Below are 23661 nucleotides of genomic sequence, written 5' to 3' on the forward strand. Positions count from 1 at the left end.
CCACGGTCTCACAGCGATGGATGGAGGGATGGATGGATGGACGGATGGATGGACGGATGGATGGACGGATGGATGGAGGGATGGATGGAGGGATGGATGGAGGGACGGATGGAGGGACGGATGGAGGGACGGATGGAGGGACGGATGGAGGGATGGATGGAGGGAGGGATGGAGGGAGGGAGGGATGGAGGGAGGGATGGAGGGAGGGATGGACGGACGGATGGACGGACGGATGGACGGACGGATGGACGGACGGAGGATGGAGGGATGGAGGGATGGATGGAGGGATGGACGGATGGATGGACGGATGGATGGACGGATGGATGGATGGAGGATGGATGGATGGAGGATGGATGGATGGAGGATGGATGGATGGATGGAGGATGGATGGATGGACAGATGGATGGATGGACGGATGGATGGACGGATGGACGGATCCTCCTAAAACCCTCCTAAAACCAACATGGAAATGGTGGATGTTTGCGCCTCCTTGCGTGGAAGCAGCTCCGGCTCCCTCGTCCCGCATCCCACCCTTGCAGCTCCAGCACAGACCCCACCCTGGTATTTCGGCGTGGTCAACGCTCCCATGCCAATTCTCCCATGTCCTATTTTAGGTTTCTCGCCGGCACCGGCTGCGGACGACTGTGCTGGAGCTCCTGTCCAACCTTAGACAACGTCCTCAGGGATATGGGTCAGTGCCAGGGCTGGGTTATGCTTGGCCTCCATGACCTCGAGGGTCTTTTCCAACCAAAATGAGTTTTAGGGTTTATCCCAAATGATGGGAACCCCCACTTCCATCTCTGCTCTTTACCAAACACCTTTTAGAGGATGAAGAGGAAGGAGACGCAACACCTCAGCATACGGAGGGTCTTCCCCAAAGGGGTGGTCTGGGGTATCCAAAACACAAGGGGTGGTGTGGGCATCCAAAGCACAAGGGGTGGTCTGGGGCATCCAAAACACAAGGGGTGGTGTGGGCATCCAAAGCACAAGGGGTGGTCTGGGGTATCCAAAGCTCTCCTGGAGCGACTGCTGCTTCTTCTTGCTTTCCATCAGCTTCTTGATGTCTTCCCGCATGGGGCCGCGCTCGTCATCTTCGTCATCTTCGTCATCTTCGTCATCTTCGTCATCTTCGTCATCTTCGTCATCTTCACCATCAGATTCAGAGGATTCTGGAGGAGCGAACAGCGAGAAATGGGCTGGGGAGGGTCCAGCACCGGCCCTGGCTCTTCCTGCCCAGCATCCCAGGCCCATCCCCAGCTGCTCCAGCTTCATCCAAAAGAGGTGGCGAGCTCCAAAAACTCAGTGGCTCCTCCAAGAGCGTCCAATGGGAAGAGGCCCCAGGCAGAGAAGTCGTGGGCTCAAAAGAAAGCACCACGTTCCGAGGATCTCCAGAAGATCCCTGGCCTGCTCCAGGAGATCCCCATCATCAACAAGATGAGGTCGGCCGTGTTGTTTTCAAAGGCGAGGAGGAGCTCAAGGGCCCTCAGCATCTGGGCTCGCGTGCGGTTATGAGAGGGCAAGGAAGGAAGGAGGGAAGGAGGGAAGGAAGGAGGGAAGGAGGGAAGGAAGGAGGGAAGGAAGGAAGGAGGGAAGGAAGGAAGGAGGGAAGGAAGGAAGGAGGGAAGGAAGGAAGGAGGGAAGGAAGGAAGGAAGGAGGGAAGGAAGGAAGGAAGGAGGGAAGGAGGGAAGGAAGGAAGGAAGGAGGGAAGGAGGGAAGGAAGGAGCCGGGGGTTCCCATCATTTGGGATAAACCCTAAAAACTCATTAATCACTTTGGTTGGAAAAAACCACCCACCTCCATAGGACCCCATAGGGACCCATAGAGACCATAGAGGCCCATAGGGAGCCACAGAGCCCCATGGAACCCCATAGAGACCCATAGGGACCGTAGAGCCTGTAGAGACCCATAGGGACCCATAGAGACCCATAGAGCTCCATAGGACCCCATAGGGACCCATACAGACCATAGAGGCCCATAGGGAGCCACAGAGCCCCATGGAACCCCATAGAGACCCATAGGGACCGTAGAGCCTGTAGAGACCCATAGGGACCCATAGGGACCCATAGAGACCCATAGGGACCCATAGAGAGGGAGGGGTTTAGGACCCTGGGGGTTCCATAGAGACCCATAGAGCATCAAGGAGCCCCATAGGGACCCATAGAGCCCCAAAGAGCCCCATAGGGACCCACAGACACCCAAGGAGCCCCATAGAGACCCATTAAGACCCATAAGGACCCATAGGGACCCATAGGGACCCATAGAGCCCCATAGAGGCCCATAGGAAACCACAGAGCCCCATGGAACCCCATAGGGACCTATAGAGACCCATAGGACCCCATAGAGATCCAAGGAGCCCCATAGAGCTCCATAGGGACCCATAGAGACCCATAGGGACCCATAGAGAGGGAGGGTTTTAGGACCCCGGGGGTTCCTGCTGGGCTCAACTATGGCAAGAAAACCTTAACGAATAATTAACCGAATATTAATGAATGCAAAAGGCCAGGAACCAATGAAGAGTGAGCACTGAGCCCTGGGACAGCGGGGACAGCGGGGACAGGGACAGCGGGAATGTGACCCTGGGACCCATTGACCCCGTTGACTCCCATTGACCCCATTGACCCCCATTGACCCATTGACCCCCATTGACCCCCATTGACCCCATTGACCCCCATTGACCCCCATTGACCCCATTGACCCCATTGACCCATTGACCCATTGACCCCCATTGACCCCCATTGACCCCATTGACCCCATTGACCCATTGACCCCATTGACCCCCATTGACCCCCATTGACCCCATTGACCCATTGATCCCCATTGCCCCCCATTGATCCCCATTGACCCATTGACCCCATTGACCCATTGACCCCCATTGACCCCCATTGACCCCATTGACCCCATTGACCCATTGACCCCATTGACTCCCATTGACCCCATTGACCCCATTGACCCATTGATCCCCATTGCCCCCCATTGATCCCCATTGACCCATTGATCCCCATTGACCCATTGATCCCCATTGACCCATTGATCCCCTTTGACCCCATTGACCCATTGATCCCCATTGACCCCATTGAGCCATTGAGTCATTGACTTCATTGACCCCCCATTGCCCCCCATTGACTCCCATTGACCCCATTGACCCATTGACTCCCATTGCCCCCCATTGACCCCATTGCCCCCCATTGACTCCCATTGCCCCCCATTGCCCCCATTGCCCCCATTGTCCCATTTCAGGTAAAAGAGGACATAAACAAGAGAGAAAAAACAAAACACAACACATTTGGGCACTCCTGGGTCCTTTGGGGCACTCCTGGGTCCTTTGGGGCACTCCTGGGTCCCTCCTGAACTCCTGGGTCCTTTGGGGCACTCCTGGGTCCCTCCTGAACTCCTGGGTCCTTTGGGGTACTCCTGGGTCCCTTGGGGTACTCCTGGGTCCCTCCTGAACTCCCCATAGACCCCCATAATTTCCCCCTTAGGGACCCAGGAGTGCCCCATAGTGACCCATAAGTGACTCATGGAGCCCCCTGAGTGCGTTCGGGTCCCCTCGGGTCCCTTCGGGTGAGTTCGGGCCCCACTCGGGTCCCTTCGGGTCCCTTCGGGTGTGTTCGGGTGCGTTCGGGTCCCTTCGGGTGCGTTCGGGTCCCCTCGGGTGCGTTCGGGCCCCACTCGGGTCCCTTCGGGTGCGTTCGGATCCCTTCGGGTGCCTTAGGGTCCCCTCGGGTGCGTTCGGGCCCCACTCGGGTCCCTTCGGGTGCGTTCGGGTCCCTTCGGGTGCGTTCGGGTCCCTTCGGCTCCCTTCGTGTATCTTCGGCTCCTCTCGGAGCCGCCTCTGCGCACGCCACGCCCAGTGGGCGTGGCCACGCACCCCCCCGCCGCTTCCCATTGGCCGCCTCCTAAGGAAGGGGGCGTGGCCTCGCTCGCAGCCGCCGCCGCGGCGGGAAACGATCGTGAGGCGGAAAAAGGGGGAGAAAGTGGGGGGGGGGGGGGGGGGGCGGGGAGGAAGAGGAGGGGCCGGGGGGGGAGCGGAACACGGGTTTTGGGGTAAAAAGGGGGGGATTTGGGAGTTTGGCGCCTTTTGGGGCACTTTCGGGTGGGTTCGGGTCCCTTCGGGGAGACTTCGGGCCCCTTCGGGTGGGTGCGGGTCCACTCGGGTGGGTTCGGGCCCCTTCGGGTGGGTTCGGGCCCCTTCGGGTGGGTTCGGGTCCACTCGGGTGGGTTCGGGTCCCTTCGGGTGGGTTCGGGTCCACTCGGGTGGGTTCGGGTCCCTTCGGGTGCGTTCGGCTCCACTCGGACCCCTTCGGGAAGACTTCGGGTCCCTTCGGGTGCGTTCGGCCCCGGCCGGGACTCGGGCGCCGTTCGGCTCCGCTCGGGCGCCGTTCGGCTCCGCTCGGGCGCCATTCGGCTCCGCTCGGGCGCCGTTCGGCTCCGCTCGGGCGCCGTTCGGCTCCGCTCGGGCGCCGTTCGGCTCCGCTCGGGCGCCGTTCGGCTCCGCTCGGGCGCCGCTCGGCTCCGCTCGGGCGCCGTTCGGCTCCGCTCGGGCCCGTTCGGCTCCGCTCGGGCCCATTCGGCTCCGCTCAGCTCTTTCCGTCTCCGCTCGTTTTCCCGCGCTTTCCCTCAGAGCGCGAAACGAAGCGCGGGGACCCCCGGGGCCGCTTTTTTCGCGCTTTTCCCGAGGTGACAACAGCGGGGGCTTTGGGGACACAGCTCGGGGAGCCTCAGCGGGAGGGTTTTGGGTTGAAAAAGCGCTATTTTGGGTCAATTTTGAGGTGGTTTGTGGCCCTCCCGGCGGGGCAAGATGGCGGCTGCGGACATCGAGGGGCTGCTGGGTGAGTAATGAGGGGGAATTAGGGGTGATTAGCGCGAATTAGGGGGTAATTAGGGGGCAGCGGGGATATGGGGGGGTGGGGGGGGTGTTAATTAGCGCTGCTGAGGGTGTTAATTGTTAATGAATGCAGAGGAGGAGCCGTTGCAGGAGCTGCACCCCGGGCTGGCCCCGCTGAGGGGGATTGGGGGGGTGGGAGCGGAGCTGGAGAGGGAGGTGAGACAGGTAAGGGGGCATTGGGGACATTGGGGACAGAGAGAGAGAGTGTGTGCGGATCAGCAGTGATCACCCCAAACCTGCCCCGCAGACACGGCACCCAAAATCCTGCACCCCAAAATACTCTTCCCAAACCTGCACCCCAGATCCTGACCCCAAGCCCTGCACCAAAACCCTGCCCCTCAATCCTGCATCCCCAAATCCTCCACCCCCGATCCTGTCTTCCCAAACCCTGCACCCCAGATCCTGCACCCCCAAATTCGGCCCTACCAAACTCTGCACCCCTAAACCCTACAACTGAAACCTTGCACCCCCTAATCCTGCCCTCCCTACCTTCCTGAACCCCGAAACCTGCACCCCAAACCCTGCATTCCCAAATCTTTACGTCCTATACCCTCCACCCCTAAACCTGCCCCCAAACCCTGCACCCCAAAGAATTCCCTCCCAAACCCTGCACCTCCAAATCCTGCACCTCAAAGGCCTGGCAACCCAAACCCTTCAACCCCATCCCTGCAACACCAAATCCTGTACCCCAAACCCAGCACCCCAGAATCCTGCACCCCAAATCCTGCCTGCCAAACCTTTCACTGCAAACCCCTGCACCCCAAGATTGTGCTGCCCTAAACACTGAACCCCCAAATCCTGCAGCCCCGGATCCTTGCCTCCCAAGACTCTGCACCCCCACATCCTGCACCCAAATCTCTCATCCCCACCACCCTGCACTCCCAACCCCTGCACCCCAAAACTCCACACCTCCAAATCCTGAACCCTGAAACCCCGCACCCCCAAATCCTGTGCCCCAGTCCTGTGAACCCCACACTCTGCAACCTTAAATTTCCCCCCAAGCCCCTGCACCCCAAACGCTGCACTCTTAGACCTGACTTCTAAACCCCAAGGGCCCATTGTGACATCCCAGAACCTCCTATTGTCCCCAGGGCCCATTGTGACATCCTGGGGACCCCCATTGTCCCCAGGGACCATTTTGACATTCAGGGGACTCCTCTTTGTCCCCAGGGCCCATTGTGACATCCTGGGGACCCCCCCTTGTCACTGGGGCCCATTGTGACGTCCCAGGACCCCGCGTTGTCCCCAGGGTTCATTGTGACGTCTTAGGACCCCCCATTGTCCACAGGGCCCATTTTGACATCCTGGGGACCCCTCTTTGTCCCCAGGGCCCATTGTGACATCCTGGGGACCCCCCCTTGTCACTGGGGCCCATTGTGACGTCTTACGACCCCCCATTGTCCCCAGGGCCCATTGTGACATTCAGGGGACTCCTCTTTGTCCCCAGGGCCCATTGTGACATTCAGGGGACGCCTCTTTGTCCCCAGGGCCCATTGTGACATCCTGGGGATCCCTCCTTGTCCCCAGGGCCCATTGTGACGTCCCAGGACCCCCCATTTTCCCCAGGACCCATTGTGACATTCAGGGGGCCCCTTTGTCACTGGGGCCCATTGTGACATCCCAGGACCCCACATTGTCCCCAGGACACATTGTGACATCGTGGGGACCCCACTTGTCCCCAGGACCCATTGTGACACTATGGGGTACCCCCTTGTTCCCAGGGCCCATTGTGACACCGTGGGTACCGCCCTTGTCCGCAGGGCTCATTGAGACATCCCAGGACCCCCCTTTGTCCCCAGGGCCCATTGTGACATCGAAGGACCCCCCTGGTCCCCAGGGCCCATTATGACATCCTGGGGATGCCCCCTTATCACTGGGGCCCATTGTGACGTCCCAGGACCCCCCCCTTGTCCCCAGGGCCCATTGTGACATCCCAGGACCCCCCCTTGTCCCCAGGGCCCATTGCGACATTCAGGGGACGCCTCTTTGTACCCAGGGCACATTGTGACATCCTGGGGACCCCCCCTTGTCCCCAGGGCCCATTGTGACATCCTGGGGAGCCCTCCTTGTCCCCAGGGCCCATTGTGACATCCCAGGACCCCCCCTTGTCCCCAGGGCCCATTGCGACATTCAGGGGACGCCTCTTTGTACCCAGGGCACATTGTGACATCCTGGGGACCCCCCCTTGTCCCCAGGGCCCATTGTGACATCCTGGGGAGCCCTCCTTGTCCCCAGGGCCCATTGTGACGTCCCAGGACCCCCCATTGTCTTCAGGACCCATTGTGACATTCAGGGCACCCCCTTTGTCACTGGGGCCCATTGTGACATCCCAGGACCCCACATTGTCCTCAGGGCCCATTGTGACATCCTGGGGACCCCACTTGTCCCCAGGACCCATTGTGACACTATGGGCACCCCGCCTTGTTCCCAGGGCCCATTGTGACACCGTGGGTACCACCCTTGTCCCCAGAGCCCATTGTGACATCCAGGGGACCCCCTTTGTCCCCAGGGCCCATTGTGACATCCTGCGGACCCCTTTTGTCCCCACGGCCCATTGTGGCACCATGGGGACCCCCTTTGTCACTGGGGCCCATTGTGACATCCCAGGACCCCACTTTGTCCCCAGGGCTTATTGTGACACCATGGGGATCTCCCTTGTCCCCAGGGCCCATTGTGACATCCCGTGACCCCCCTTTGTCCCCAGTGCTATTGTGAAATCCTGGGGACCCCCTTTGTGCCCAGGGCCCATTGTGACACCATGTGGAACCTCTTTGTCACTGGGGGCCATTGTGACATCCCAGGATTCCACTTTGTCCCCAGGGCTCGTTCTGACACCTTGGGGACTCCCATTGTCCCCAGGGCCCATTGTGACATCCTGGGGATCCCCCTTTGTCCCCAGGGTCCATTGTGACATCCTGGGCAACCCCAATGTCCCCAGGGCCCATTGCGACATCTGGGGGACCCCCTTGTCCCCAGGACCCATCGTGGCACCGTGGGTGCCCTCCTTGTCACTTGGGCCCATTGTGACACCATGGGGACTCCCCATTTGTCCCCAGTGCCCATTGTGACATCCTGCGGACCCCCCCTTTGTCCCCAGGGCCCATTGTGACATCCTGGGGATCCCTCCTTGTCCCCAGGGCCCATTGTGACATCCTGGGGACCCCCTTTGTCACTGGGGCCCATTGTGACGTCCCAGGACCCCACATTGTCCCCAGGGCCCATTGTGACATCCTGGGGACCCCCTTTGTCTCCAGGGCCCATTGTGACGTCCCAGGACCCCCCATTGTCCCCAGGGTCCATTGTTACATCCTGGGGACCCCCTTGTCCCCAGGACCCATCATGACACCATGGGGACCCTCCTTGTCACTGGGGACCCATTCCGACACCCTGGGGAGCCCCCCTTGTCCTCAGGGCCCATTGTGACATCCTGGGCATCCCGCTTTTTACCCCTGGACCATTGTAACACCGTGGGGACCCCCTTTGTCCCCAGGGCCCATTGTGACACTGTGGGACCCCCCCTTTGTCCCCAGGGCCTATTATTTTGTCCCGGGACCCCCATTGTCCCCAGGGCCCATTGTGACACTTGGGGACCCCCCTTGTCACTGGGGACCCATTGTGACACCATGGGGACCACCCCTTGTCTTCAGGGCCTATTGTGAACATCCTGGGGAACCTCCATTGTCCCCAGAGCCCACTGTGAGTCCTGGGGACCCCCTTGTCCCCAGGTCCCATTGTGACATCCTGGGGAGCCTCTTTGTCCCCAGGGCCCATTGTGACGTCCCAGGACCCCCCATTGTCCCCAGGGCCCATTGTGGCATCCTGGGGACCTCCTTGTCCCCAGGACCCATCGTGGCACCGTGGGGACCTCCCTTGTCTCTGGGGACCCTTTGTGACACCATGGGGACCTCCCATTGTCCTCAGGGCCCATTGAGACATCCTGGGGACCCCCTTTGTCACTGGGGACCCATTGTGACATCCCAGGAACCCCATTGTGCCAAGAGCAGATTGTAACATCCTGGGGACCCCCCTTTTTCTCCAGGACGCATTGTGACACCGTGGGCACCTCATTAGTCCCCAGGGCCCATTGTGACAGTGTAGGGACCTCCCTTTGTCCCCAGGGCTCATTGTGGCACCATGGGGACCCCCCCGTGTCACTGGGGACCCATTGTGACACCATGGGGACCCCCCCATGTCCTCAGGGTCCATTGTGACATCCTGGGCACCCCCCATTGTCCCCAGGACCCATTGTGACATCCTGGCCACCCCCTTGCTCCCAGGGCCCATTTTAGCACCATGGGGACCGCCTTTGACCCCAGGGCCCCTTGTGGCACCATGGCAACCACTTTTGTTCCCAGGGCCCATTGTGACATTCAGGGGACCCCATTGTCCCCAGGGCCTATTGTGACACCATGGGGACCCCTCCTTGTCACTGGGGACCCATTGTGACACCATGGGGACCCCCCATGTCCTCAGGACTCATTTTCACATCCTGGGCACCCCCCATTGTCCCCAGGGCCCATTGTGACATCCTGGGGATCCCTCCTTGTCCTCAGGGCCCATTGTGACGTCTTAGGACCCCCCATTGTCCCCAGGGCCCATTGTGACATTCAGGGGACGCCTCTTTGAAACCCAGGGCACATTGTGACATCCTGGGGACCCCCCCTTGTCCCCACAGCCCATTGTGACGTCCCAGGACCCCCCATTGTTCCCAGGGCCCGTTGTGACATCCTGGGGATCCCTCCTTGTCCCCAGGGCCCATTGTGACACTATGGGGACCCCCCCTTGTTCCCAGGGCCCATTGTGACATCCTGGGTACCACCCTTGTCCTCAGGGCCCATTGTGAAGTCTAAGGACCCCCCATTGGCCCCAGGGCCCATAGTGACATTCAGGGGACCCCTCTTGGTCCCCAGGGCCCATTGTGAAGTCTAAGGACCCCCCATTGTCCCCAGGGCCCATAGTGACATCCTGGGGATCCCTCCTTGTCCCCACGGCCCATTGTGACATCCTGGGGACCCTCCTTGTCCCCAGAGCCCATTGTGACATCCAAGGGACCCCCTTTGTCTCCAGGGCCCATTGTGGCACCATGGGGACCCCCTTTGACACTGGGGCCCATTGTGACACCGTCGACACCCCCTTTTGTCCCCAGGGCCCATTGTGACGTCCTGGGGACCCCCCTTGTCCCCAGAGCCCATTGTGACATCCAGGGGACCCCCTATTGTCCCCAGGGCCCATTGTGACGTCCCAGGACCCTCCATTGTCCCCAGGGCCCATTGTGACATCCTGGGGATTCCTCCTTGTCCTCAGGGCCCATTGTGACGTCCCAGGACCACCCATTGTCCCCAGGGCCCATTGTGACATCCTGGGGATCCCTCCTTGTCCCCAGGGCCCATTGTAACGTCCCAGGACCCCCCATTGTCCCCAGGACCCATTGTGACATTCAGGGGACCCCCTTTGTCACTGGGGCCCATTGTGACATCCCAGGACCCCACATTGTCCCCAGGGCCCATTGTGACATCCTGGGGACCCCACTTGTCCCCAGGACCCATTGTGACACTATGGGGACCCCCCCTTGTCCCCAGGACCCATTGTGACGTCCTGGGTACCACCCTTGTCCGCAGGGCTCATTGTGACGTCTCAGGACCCCCCATTGTCCCCAGGGCCCATTGTGACATCCTGGGGATCCCTCCTTGTCCGCAGGGCCCATTGTGACGTCCCAGGACCCCCCCTTGTCCCCAGGGCCCATTGTGACATTCAGGGGACCCCTGTTTGTCCCCAGGGCCCATTGTGACATCCTGGGGACCCCCTCTTGTCACTGGGGCCCATTGTGACGTCCCAGGACCCCCCACTTTCCCCAGGGCCCATTGTGACATTCAGGGGACCCCTCTTTGTCCCCAGGGCCCATTGTGACATCCTGGGGATACCTCGTTGTCCCCAGGGCCCATTGTGACGTCCCAGCACCCCCCATTGTCCCCAGGACCTACTGTGACATTCAGGGGAGCCCCTTTCTCACTGGGGCCCATTGTGACACCATGGAGACCCCCGCTTGTCCTCAGGGTCCATTGTGACATCCTGGGCACCCCCCATTTCCCCAGGACCCATTGTGACATCCTGGCCACCCCCTTGCTCCCAGGGCCCGTTGTGGCACCATGGGGATACCCCCTTTGTCCCCAGGGCCCATTGTGACATCCCAGGACCCTCCTTTGTCCCCAGGGCCATTGTGAAATCCTGGGGTCCCCTTTTGTCCCCAGGGCCCATTGTGGCACCATGGGGAACCCCTTTGTCACTGGGGACCATTGTGACATTCCAGGATTCCACTTTGTCCCCAGGGCTCGTTCTGACACCTTGGGGACTCCCATTGTCCCCAGGGCCCATTGTGACATCCCAGGACCCCACTTTGTCCCCAGGGCTTTTTGTGACATCTGGGGGACGCCCTTGTCCCCAGGACCCATCCTGGCACCGTGGGGACCCTCCTTGTCACTTGGGCCCATTGTGACACCATGGGGACGCCCCCCTTTGTCCCCAGTGCCCATTGTGACATCCTGCGGACCCCCCGTTGTCCCCAGGGCCCATTGTGACATTCAGGGGACCCACCATTGTCCTCAGGGCCCATTGTGACGTCCCAGGACCCCCCATTGTCCCCAGGGCCCATTGTGACATCCTCAGCACCCCCTTGTCCCCAGGGCCCATTGTGACATTCAGGGGACCCCTCTTTTTCCCCAGGGCCCATTGTGACATCTTGGGGACCCCCCCTTGTCCCCAGGGCCCATTGTGACGTCCCAGAACCCGCCATTGTCCCCAGGGCCCATTGTGACATCCTGGGGATCCCTGCTTGTCCCCAGGGCCCATTGGGACGTCCCAGGACCCGCTATTGTCCCCAGGGCCCATTTTGACATCCTGGGGATCCCTCCTTGTCCCCAGGGCCCATTGGGACATCCCAGGACCCCCATTGTCCCCAGGGCCCATTGTGACATTCAGGGGCCCCCGTTTGTCACTGGGGCCCATTGTGACATCCCAGGACCCCACATTGTCCCCAGGGCCCTTGTGACATCCTGGGGACCCCACTTGTCCCCAGGACCCATTGTGACACTATAAGGACCCCCCCTTGTGCCCAATGACCATTGTGACACCGTGGGTACCACCCTTGTCCGCACGGCCCATTGTGACATCCTAGGGACACCCCCTTGTCTCCAGGGCCCATTGTGACATCCTGGGAATCCCTCCTTGTCCCCAGGGCCCATTTTGACATTCAGGGGACCCCCCATTGTCCCCAGGGCCCATTGTGACATCCTCGGCACCCCCTTGTCCCCAGGGCCCATTGTGACATTCAGGGGACCCCTCTTTGTCCCCAGGGCCCATTGTGACATCCTGGGCATCCCTCGTTGTCCCCAGGGCCCATTGTGACGTCCCAGGACCCCCCACTGTCCCCAGTGCCCATTGTGACATTCAGGGTTCCCCCCTTTGTCCCCAGGGCCCATTCTGATACCGTGGGGACCCCCTTTGTCCCCAGGGCCCATTGTGACATGCTGGGGACGCTCTTTGTCCACAGGGCCCATTGTGACATCCTGGGGACCCTCCTTGTCCCCAGAGCCCATTGTGACATCCAGGGGACCCCCTTTGTCCCCAGGGCCCATTGTGGCACCGTGAGGACCCTCTTTATCACTGGGGCCCATTGTGACATCCCAGGACCCCCTTTGTCCCCAGGGCCCATTGTGACATCCTGGGGGACCCTCCTTGTCCCCAGAGCCCATTGTGACATCCCAGAACCCCACTTTGTCCCCAGGGCTTATTGTGACACCATGGGAATCTCCCTTGTCCCCAGGGCCCATTGTGACATCCCATGACCCCCCTTTGTCCCCAGTGCTATTGTGAAATCCTGGGGACCCCTTTTGTCCCCAGGGCCCATTGTGGCACCATGGGGAACCCCTTTGTCACTGGGGGCCATTGTGACATTCCAGGATTCCACTTTGTCCCCAGGGCTCGCTCTGACACCTTGGGGACTCCCATTGTCCCCAGGGCCCATTGTGACATCCTGGGCAACCCCATTGTCCCCAGGGCCCATTGTGACATCCTGGGGACCCCCATTGTCCCCAAGGCCCATTGTGACATTCCAGGACCCCCCATTGTCCCCAGGGCCCATTGTGACATCCACTGCACCCCCTTGTCCCCAGGGCCCATTGTGACATTCAGTGGACCCCTCTTTGTCCCCAGGGCCCATTGTCACATCCTAGGGACCCCGTTGTCCCCAGGACCCATTGTGACATTCAGGGGGCCCCTTTGTCACTGGGACCCATTGTGACATCCTGGGGACCCCACTTGTCCCCAGGACCCATTGTGACACTATGGGGACCCCCCCTTGTTCCCAGGGCCCATTGTGACACCGTGGGTACCACCCTTGTCCGCAGGGCTCATTGTGACATCCCAGGACCCACCTTTGTCCCCAGGGCCCATTCTGATACCGTGGGGATCCCCTTTGTCCCCAGAGCCCATTGTGACATCCAGGGGACCCCCTTTGTCCCCAGGGCCCATTGTGACATCGCAGGACCCCCCTGGGCCCCAGGGCGCATTTTGACATCCTGGGGATGCCCCCTTGTCACCGAGACCCATTGTGACGTCCCAGGACCCCCCATTGTCTCCAGGGCCCATTGTGAAATCCTGGGGATCCCTGCTTGGCCCCAGAGCCCATTGTGACGTCTTAGGACCCCCCCTTGTCCCCAGGGCCCATTGCGACATTCAGGGGACGCCTCTTTGTACCCAGGGCCCATTGTGACATCCTGGGGCCCCCCCCTTGTCCCCAGGGCCCATTGTGACATCCTGGGCATCCCTCCTTGTCCCCAGGGCCCATTGTGATGTCCCAGGACCCCCATTGTCCTTAGGACCCATTGTAACATTCAGGGAACCCCTTTGTCACTGGGGCCCATTGTGTCATCCCATGACCCCACATTGTCCCCAGGGCCCATTGTGACATCCTGGGGACCCCATTTTCCCCAGGACCCATTGTGACACTATGGGGAACCCCCCTTGTTCCCAGGGCCCATTGTGACACCGTGGGTACCACCCTTGTCTGCAGGGCTCATTGTTTCATCCCAGGACCCCCCATTGTCCCCAGGGCCCATTGTGACATTCAGGGGACCCCCCTTTGTCCCCAGGGCCCATTCTGATACCGTGGGGACCCCCTTTGTCCCCAGGGCCCATTGTGACATGCTGGGGACGCTCTTTGTCCCCAGGGCCCATTGTGACATCCTGGGGACCCTCCTTGTCCCCAGAGCCCATTGTGACATCCAGGGGACCCCCTTTGTCCCCAGGGCCCATTGTGGCACCATAGGGACCCCCTTTGTCACTGGGGCCCATTGTGACATCCCAGGACCCCCCCTGGTCCCGAGGCCCCATTGTGACATCCTGGGGACCCCCCTTGTCCTCAGGGTCCATTGTGACAGCCCAGGACCTTACATTTTCCCCAGGACCCATTGTGACATCCTGGGGCCACCCCCTTGCTCCCAGGGCCCGTTGTGGCACCGTGGGGACACCCCGTTTGTCCCCAGGGCCCATTGTGACATCCCAGGACCCCCCTTTGTACCCAGCGCCATTGTAGCACCATGGGGTCCCCTTTGACCCCATGGGCCATTGTGGCACCATGGCAACCCCTTTTGTCCCCAGGGCCCATTGTGACATTCTTGGACCCCACTTTGTCCCCAGGGCCTATTGTGACACCATGGGGACCCCTCCTTGTCACTGGGGACCCATTGTGACACCATGGGGACCCCCCCTTGTCCTCAGGACTCATTCTCACATCCTGGACACCCCCCATTGTCCCCAGGGCCCATTGTGACATCCACTGCACCCCCTTGTCCCCAGGGCCCATTGTGACATTCAGGGGACCCCTCTTTGTCCCCAGGGCCCATTGTGACATCCTGGGGACCCCCCCTTGTCCCCAGGGCCCATTGTGACATCCCAGGACCACCCACTGTCCCCAGGGCCCATTGTGACATTCAGGGGACCCCCCCTTTGTCCCCAGGGCCCATTGTGACATCCTGGGGACCCCCCCTTGTCCCCAGGGCCCATTGTGACGTCCCAGGACCCCCCACTGTCCCCAGGGCCCATTGTGACATTCAGGGGACCCCCTTTGTCCCCAGGGCCCATTCTGATACCGTGGGGACCCCCTTTGTCCCCAGGGCCCATTGTGACATGCTGGGGACCCCCTTTGTCCCCAGGGCCCATTGTGGCACCATGAGGACCCTCTTTGTCACTGGGGCCCATTGTGACATCCCATGACCCCCCTTTGTCCCCAGTGCTATTGTGAAATCCTGGGGACCCCTTTTGTCCCCAGGGCCCATTGTGACACCATGGGGAACCCCTTTGTCACTGGGGGCCATTGTGACATTCCAGGATTCCACTTTGTCCCCAGGGCTCGTTCTGACACCTTGGGGCCTCCCATTGTCCCCAGGGCCCATTGTGACATCCTGGGCAACCCCATTGTCCCCAGGGCCCATTGTGACATCCTGGGGACCCCCATTGTCCCCAGGGCCCATTGTGACATTCCAGGACCCCCCATTGTCCCCAGGGCCCATTGTGACATCCACTGCACCCCCTTGTCCCCAGTGCCCATTGTGACATTCAGGGGACCCCTCTTTGTCCCCAGGGCCCATTGTGACATCCTGGGGACCCCCCCTTGTCACTGGGGCCCATTGTGACGTCCCAGGACCCCCCATTGTCCCCAGGGCCCATTGTGACATCCTGGGGATCCCTCCTTGTCCCCAGGGCCCGTTGTGACGTCCCAGGACCCCCCATTGTCCCTAGGACCCATTGTGACATTCAGGGGGCCCCTTTGTCACTGGGGCCCATTGTGACATCCCAGGACCCCACATTGTCCCCAGGACACATTGTCACATCCTGGGGACCCCACTTGTCCCCAGGACCCATTGTGACACTATGGGGACCCCCTTTGTCCCCAGGGCCCATTGTGACATCGCAGGACCCCCCTGGGCCCCAGGGCGCATTTTGACATACTGGGGATGCCCCCTTGTCAACGGGGCCCATTGTGACATCCCAGGACCCCCCATTGTGTCCAGGGCCCATTGTGACATCCTGGGGATCCCTGCTTGGCCCCAGGGCCCATTGTGATGTCCTTGGGAGCCCCCTCTCTTCCCAGGGCTCATTGTGACTCTCAGGTGACCCCACCTTGTCCCCAGGACTGATTGTGACGTCCTAGGGCCCCTCTGTGTCCCCAGGGCCCATTGTGACGTCCCAGGACCCCCATTGTCCCCAGGGCCCATTGTGACATCCTCGGCACCCCCTTGTCCCCAGGGCCCATTGTGACATTCAGGGGACCCCTCTTTGTCCCCAGGGCCCATTGTGACATCCTGGGGACCCCCTCTTGTCCCCAGGGCCCATTGTGACGTCCCAGGACCCCCCATTGTCCCCAGGGCCCATTGTGACATCCTGGGGATCCCTCCTTGTCCCCAGGGCCCATTGTGACGTCCCAGGACCCCCCATTGTCCCCAGGGCCCATTGTGACATTCAGGGGACCCCCTTTGTCACTGGGGCCCATTGTGACATCCCAGGACCCCCCTTTGTCCCCAGGGCCCATTGTGACATCCTGGGGATCCCCATGTCACTGGGGCCCATTGTGACGTCCCAGGACCCCGCATTGTCCCCAGAGCCCATTGTGACATCCTGGAGACCCCCTTCGTCTCCAGGGCCCATTGTGACGTCCCAGGACCCCCCATTGTCCCCAGGGTCCATTGTTACATCCTGGGCATCCCCCCTGTCCCCCGGGACCATTGTGACACTGTGGGGAACCCCCTTGTCCCCAGGTCCTATTGTTACGTCCCAGGAACCCCCATTGTCCCCAGGACCCATTGTGACACTATGGGGACCCCCCCTTGTGCCCAGTGCCCATTGTGACACCGTGGGTACCACCCTTGTCTGCAGGGCTCATTGTTTCATCCCAGGACCCCCCATTGTCCCCAGGGCCCATTGTGACATTCAGGGGACCCCCCTTTGTCCCCAGGGCCCATTCTGATACCGTGGGGACCCCCTTTGTCCCCAGGGCCCATTGTGACATGCTGGGGACGCTCTTTGTCCCCAGGGCCCATTGTGACATCCTGGGGACCCTCCTTGTCCCCAGAGCCCATTGTGACATCCAGGGGACCCCCTTTGTCCCCAGGGCCCATTGTGGCACCATAGGGACCCCCTTTGTCACTGGGGCCCATTGTGACATCCCAGGACCCCCCCTGGTCCCGAGGCCCCATTGTGACATCCTGGGGACCCCCCTTGCTCCCAGGGCCCGTTGTGGCACCGTGGGGACACCCCGTTTGTCCCCAGGGCCCATTGTGACATCCCAGGACCCCCCTTTGTACCCAGCGCCATTGTAGCACCATGGGGTCCCCTTTGACCCCATGGCCCATTGTGGTACCATGGCAACCCCTTTTGTCCCCAGGGCCCATTGTGACATTCTTGGACCCCACTTTGTCCCCAGGGCCTATTGTGACACCATGGGGACCCCTCCTTGTCACTGGGGACCCATTGTGACACCATGGGGACCCCCCCTTGTCCTCAGGACTCATTCTCACATCCTGGACACCCCCCATTGTCCCCAGGGCCCATTGTGACATCCACTGCACCCCCTTGTCCCCAGGGCCCATTGTGACATTCAGGGGACCCCTCTTTGTCCCCAGGGCCCATTGTGACATCCTGGGGACCCCCCCTTGTCCCCAGGGCCCATTGTGACATCCCAGGACCCCCCACTGTCCCCAGGGCCCATTGTGACATTCAGGGGACCCCCCCTTTGTCCCCAGGGCCCATTGTGACATCCTGGGGACCCCCCCTTGTCCCCAGGGCCCATTGAGACGTCCCAGGACCCCCCACTGTCCCCAGGGCCCATTGTGACATTCAGGGGACCCCCTTTGTCCCCAGGGCCCATTCTGATACCGTGGGGACCCCCTTTGTCCCCAGGGCCCATTGTGACATGCTGGGGATGCTCTTTGTCCACAGGGCCCATTGTGACATCCTGGGGACCCCCTTTGTCCCCAGGGCCCATTGTGGCACCATGAGGACCCTCTTTGTCACTGGGGCCCATTGTGACATCCCATGACCCCCCTTTGTCCCCAGTGCTATTGTGAAATCCTGGGGACCCCTTTTGTCCCCAGGGCCCATTGTGACACCATGGGGAACCCCTTTGTCACTGGGGGCCATTGTGACATTCCAGGATTCCACTTTGTCCCCAGGGCTCGTTCTGACACCTTGGGGACTCCCATTGTCCCCAGGGCCCATTGTGACATCCTGGGCAACCCCATTGTCCCCAGGGCCCATTGTGACATCCTGGGGACCCCCATTGTCCCCAGGGCCCATTGTGACATTCCAGGACCCCCCATTGTCCCCAGGGCCCATTGTGACATCCACTGCACCCCCTTGTCCCCAGGGCCCATTGTGACATTCAGGGGACCCCTCTTTGTCCCCAGGGCCCATTGTGACACTGTGGGGAACCCCCTTGTCCCCAGGTCCTATTGTTACGTCCCAGGAACCCCCATTGTCCCCAGGACCCATTGTGACACCTTGGGGACCCCCTTGTCACTGGAGACCCATTGTGACAGCATGGGGACCACCCCTTGTCCTCAGGGCCTATTGTGAACATCCTGGGGAACCTCCATTGTCCCCAGAGCCCATTGTGAGTTCCTGGAGACCCCCTTGTCCCCAGGTCCCATTGTGACATCCTGGGGAGCCTCTTTGTCCCCACGGCCCATTGTGACATCCTGGGGACCTCCTTGTCCCCAGGACCCATCCTGGCACCGTGGGGACCTCCCTTGTCACTGGGGACCGATTGTGACACCATGGGGACCTCCCATTGTCCTCAGGACCCATTGAGACATCCTGGGGACCCCCTTTGTCACTGGAGACCCGTTGTGACATCCCAGGAACCCCATTGTCCCAAGGGCCCATTGTGACATCCTGGGGACCCCCCTTTGTCTCCAGGACATATTGTGACACCGTGGGGACCACATTAGTCCCCAGGGCCCATTGTGACATCCTAGGGATCCCCTCTTGTCCCCAGGGCCCATTGTGACGTCCCAGGACCCCCCATTGTCCCCAGGGCCCATTGTGACATCCTGGGGACGCCCTTTATCCCCAGGGCCCATTTTGACACCGTCGACACCCCCCTTTGTCCCCAGGGCCCATTGTGACATCCTGGGGACCCTCCTTGTCCCCAGAGGCCATTTTGACATCCAGGGGACCCCCTTTGTCCCCAGGGCCCATTGTGACATCCTGGGGTCCCCCCTTTGTCCCCGGGGCCCATTGTGATATCCTGGGGATCCCTCCTTGTCCCCAGGGCCCATTGTGAGGTCCCAGGACCCCCCATTGTCCCCAGGGCCCATTGTGACATCCTCGGCACCCCTTTGTCACTGGGGCCCATTGTGACATCCCAGGACCCCCCTTTGTCCCCAGGGCCCATTGTGACATCCTGGGGATCCCCATGTCACTGGGGCCCATTGTGACGTCCCAGGACCCCGCATTGTCCCCAGAGCCCATTGTGACATCCTGGAGACACCCTTTGTCTCCAGGGCCCATTGTGACGTCCCAGGACCCCCCATTGTCCCCGGGGTCCATTGTTACATCCTGGGGACCCCCTTGTCACTGGGACCCATTGTGACACCATGGGGACCCTCCTTGTCACTGGGGACCCATTGTGACACCATGGGGACCCCCCCTTGTCCTCAGGGCCCATTGTGACGTCCTGGGCATCTCCCTTTGTCCCCCGGGACCATTTTAACACCGTGCGGACCCCCTTTGTCCCCAGGGCCCATTGTGACACTGTGGGGAACCCCCTTGTCCCCAGGGCCTATTGTTACGTCCCAGGACCCCCCATTGTCCCCAGGGCCCATTGTGACACCTTGGGGACCCCCTTGTCACTGGAGACCCATTGTGACAGCATGGGGACCACCCCTTGTCCTCAGGGCCTATTGTGAACATCCTGGGGAACCTCCATTGTCCCCAGAGCCCATTGTGATTTCCTGGAGACCCCCTTTTTCCCCAGGGCCCATTGTGACATCCTGGGGTCCCCCCTTTGTCCCCAGAGCCCATTGAAATGTCCCAGGATCACCGTTTGTCCCCAGGGTTCATTGTGACATCCTGGGGACCCCATTTGTCCCCACGGCCCATTGTTGCACCATGGGGAACCCCTTTGTCACTGGGGCCCATTGTGACATCCCAGGACCCCACTTTGTCCCCAGGGCTTATTGTGACACCATGGGGATCTCCCTTGTCCCCAGGGCCCATTGTGACATCCCATGACCCCCCTTTATCCCCAGTGCTATTGTGAAATCCTGGGGACCCCTTTTGTCCCCAGGGCCCATTGTGGCACCATGGGGAACCCCTTTGTCAGTGGGGGCCATTGTGACATCCCAGGATGCCACTTTGTCCCCAGGGCTCGTTCTGACACCTTGGGGACTCCCATTGTCCCCAGGGCCCATTGTGACATCCTGGGCAACCCCATTGTCCCCAGGGCCCATTGTGACATCTGGGGAACGCCCTTGTCCCCAGGAGCCATCGTGGCACTGTGGGGACCCTCCTTGTCACTTGGGCCCATTGTGACACCATGGGGACCCCCCCTTTGTCCCCAGTGCCCATTGTGACATCCTGGGGATCCCTCCTTGTCCCCAGGGCCCATTGTGACGTCCCAGGACCCCCCATTGTCCCCAGGACCCATTGTGACATTCAGGGGACCCCCTTTGTCACTGGGGCCCATTGTGACATCCCAGGACCCCACATTGTCCCCAGGGCCCATTGTGACATCCTGGGGACCCCACTTGTCCCCAGGACCCATTGTGACACTATGGGAACCCCCCCTTGTGCCCAGAGCCCATTGTGACACTGTGGGTACCACCCTTGTCCGCAGGGCTCATTGTGACATCCCAGGACCCCCCTTTGTCCCCAGGGCTCATTGTGCCATTCTAGGACCCCACTTTGTCCCCAGGGCCTATTGTGACACCATGGGGAACCCTCCTTGTCACTGGGAACCCATTGTGACACCATGGGGACCCCCCCTTTGTCCCCAGTGCCCATTGTGACATCCTGCGCACCCCCCTTTGTCCCCAGGGTCCATTGTGACATCCTGGGCAACCCCATTGTCCCCAGGGCCCATTGTGACATCTAGGGGGACGCCCTTGTCCCCAGGACCCATCGTGGCACCGTGGGGACCCCCATTGTCCCCAGGGCCCATTGTGACGTCCCAGGACCCCCATTGTCCCCAGGGCCCATTGTGACATCCCAGGACCCCACTTTGTCCCCAGGGCTTATTGTGACACCATGGGGATCTCCCTTGTCCCCAGGGCCCATTGTGACTTTCAGGGGACCCCACTTGTCCCCAGGGTCCATTGTGACACTATGGGGACCCCCCCTTGTGCCCAGGGCCCATTGTGACACTGTGGGTACCACCCTTGTCTGCAGGGCTCATTGTGACATCCCAGGACCCCCCATTGTCCCCAGGGCCCATTGTGACATTCAGGGGACCCCCCTTGTCCCCAGGGCCCATTCTGATACCGTGGGGACCCCCTTTGTCCCCAGGGCCCATTGTGACATGCTGGGGATCCTCTTTGTCCCCAGGGCCCATTGTGACATCCTGGGGACCCTCCTTGTCCCCAGAACTCATTGTGACATCCAGGGGACCCCCTTTGTCCCCAGGGCCCATTGTGGCACCATAGGGACCCCCTTTGTCACTGGGGCCCATTGTGACATCCCAGGACCCCCCCTGGTCCCCAGGGCCCATTGTGACATCCTGGGGACCCCCTTTGTCCCAAGACTTCATTGTGACATCCTGGGGACCCCCCTTGTCCTCAGGGTCCATTGTGACAGCCCAGGACCTTACATTGTCCCCAGGGCCCATTGTGATATCTGGGGGACCCCCTTGTTCCCAAGGCCCATTGTGACATCCTGGGGACCCCCCCTTGTCCCCAGGGCCCATTGTGACATCCCAGGACCCCCCATTGTCCCCAGGGCCCATTGTGACATCCTCTGCACCCCCTTGTCCCCAGGGCCCATTGTGACATTCAGGGGACCCCTCTTTGTCCCCAGGGCCCATTGTGACATCCTGGGGACCCCCCCTTGTCCCCAGGGCCCATTGTGACATTCAGGGGACCCCTCTTTGTCCCCAGGGCCCATTGTGACGTCCCAGGACCCCCATTGTCCCCAGGGCCCATTGTGACATCCTCGGCACCCCCTTGTCCCCAGGGCCCATTGTGACATTCAGGGGACCCCTCTTTCTCCCCAGGGCCCATTGTGACATCCTGGGGACCCCCTCTTGTCCCTAGGGCCCATTGTGACGTCCCAGGACCCCCCATTGTCCCCAGGGCCCATTGTGACATCCTGGGGATCCCTCCTTGTCCCCAGGGCCCATTGTGACGTCTCAGGACCCCCCATTGTCCCCATGGCCCATTGTGACATTCAGGGGACCCCCTTTGTCACTGGGGCCCATTGTGACATCCCAGGACCCCACATTGTCCCCAGGGCCCATTGTGACATCCTGGGGACCCCCATGTCACTGGGACCCATTGTGACGTCCCAGGACCCCCCATTGTCCCCAGGGTCCATTGTTACATCCTGGGGACCCCGTTGTCCCCAGGACCCATCATGACACCATGGGGACCCTCCTTGTCACTGGGGACCCATTGTGACACCATGGGGACCCCCCTTGTCCTCAGGGCCCATTGTGACATCCTGGGCATCCCCCTTTGTCCCCCGGGACCATTGTAACACCGTGCGGACCCCCTTTGTCCCCAGGGCCCATTGTGACACTGTGGGGAACCCCCTTGTCCCCAGGGCCTATTGTTACGTCCCAGGACCCCCCATTGTCCCCAGGGCCCATTGTGACACCTTGGGGACCCCCTTGTCACTGGAGACCCATTGTGACAGCATGGGGACCACCCCTTGTCCTCAGGGCCTATTGTGAACATCCTGGGGAACCTCCATTGTCCCCAGAGCCCATTGTGATTTCCTGGAGACCCCCTTGTCCCCAGGTCCCATTGTGACATCCTGGGGAGCCTCTTTGTCCCCACGGCCCATTGTGACATCCTGGGGACCTCCTTGTCCCCAGGACCCATCCTGGGACTGTGGAGACCTCCCTTGTTACTGGGGACCCATTGTGACACCATGGGGACCTCCCATTGTCCTCAGGGCCCATTGAGACATCCTGGGGACCCCCTTTGTCACTGGGGACCCATTGTGACATCCCAGGAACCCCATTGTCCCAAGGGCCCATTGTGACATCCTGGGGACCCCTCTTTGTCTCCAGGACATATTGTGACACCGTGGGGACCACATTAGTCCCCAGGGCCCATTGTGACATCCTAGGAATCCCCTCTTGTCCCCAGGGCCCATTGTGACATCCCAGGACCCCCCTTTGTCCCCAGGGCTCATTGTGACATTCTAGGACCCCACTTTGTCTCCAGGGCCTATTGTGACACCATGGGGAACCCTCCTTGTCACTGGGGACCCATTGTGACACCATGGGGACCCCCCCTTTGTCCCCAGTGCCCATTGTGACATCCTGCCCACCCCCCTTTGTCCCCAGGGTCCATTGTGACATCCTGGGCAACCCCATTGTCCCCAGGGCCCATTGTGACATCTAGGGGGACGCCCTTGTCCCCAGGACCCATCGTGGCACCGTGGGGACCCCCATTGTCCCCAGGGCCCATTGTGACGTCCCAGGACCCCCATTGTCCCCAGGGCCCATTGTGACATCCCAGGACCCCACTTTGTCCCCAGGGCTTATTGTGACACCATGGAG

The 23661-nt window shown here is 61.1% G+C and overlaps 1 long non-coding RNA gene across 1 annotated transcript in view; it reads left to right on the plus strand.

Moving 5' to 3' along the window:
- The first annotated feature begins 3484 nt into the window (after nucleotides 1-3484).
- LOC139825825 (uncharacterized) overlaps nucleotides 3485-23661 on the plus strand; it is a 49432-nt gene continuing 29255 nt past the window's right edge. Inside the window, exons 1-2 of the long non-coding RNA XR_011736005.1 lie at nucleotides 3485-3562; nucleotides 4771-4830. This is a non-coding gene — a long non-coding RNA (uncharacterized lncRNA). The remainder of the gene's footprint in view (nucleotides 3563-4770; nucleotides 4831-23661) is intronic.

Source organism: Patagioenas fasciata, chromosome 29 (assembly GCF_037038585.1).
Source record: "Patagioenas fasciata isolate bPatFas1 chromosome 29, bPatFas1.hap1, whole genome shotgun sequence".
Taxonomy (NCBI): Eukaryota; Metazoa; Chordata; class Aves; order Columbiformes; family Columbidae; genus Patagioenas; species Patagioenas fasciata.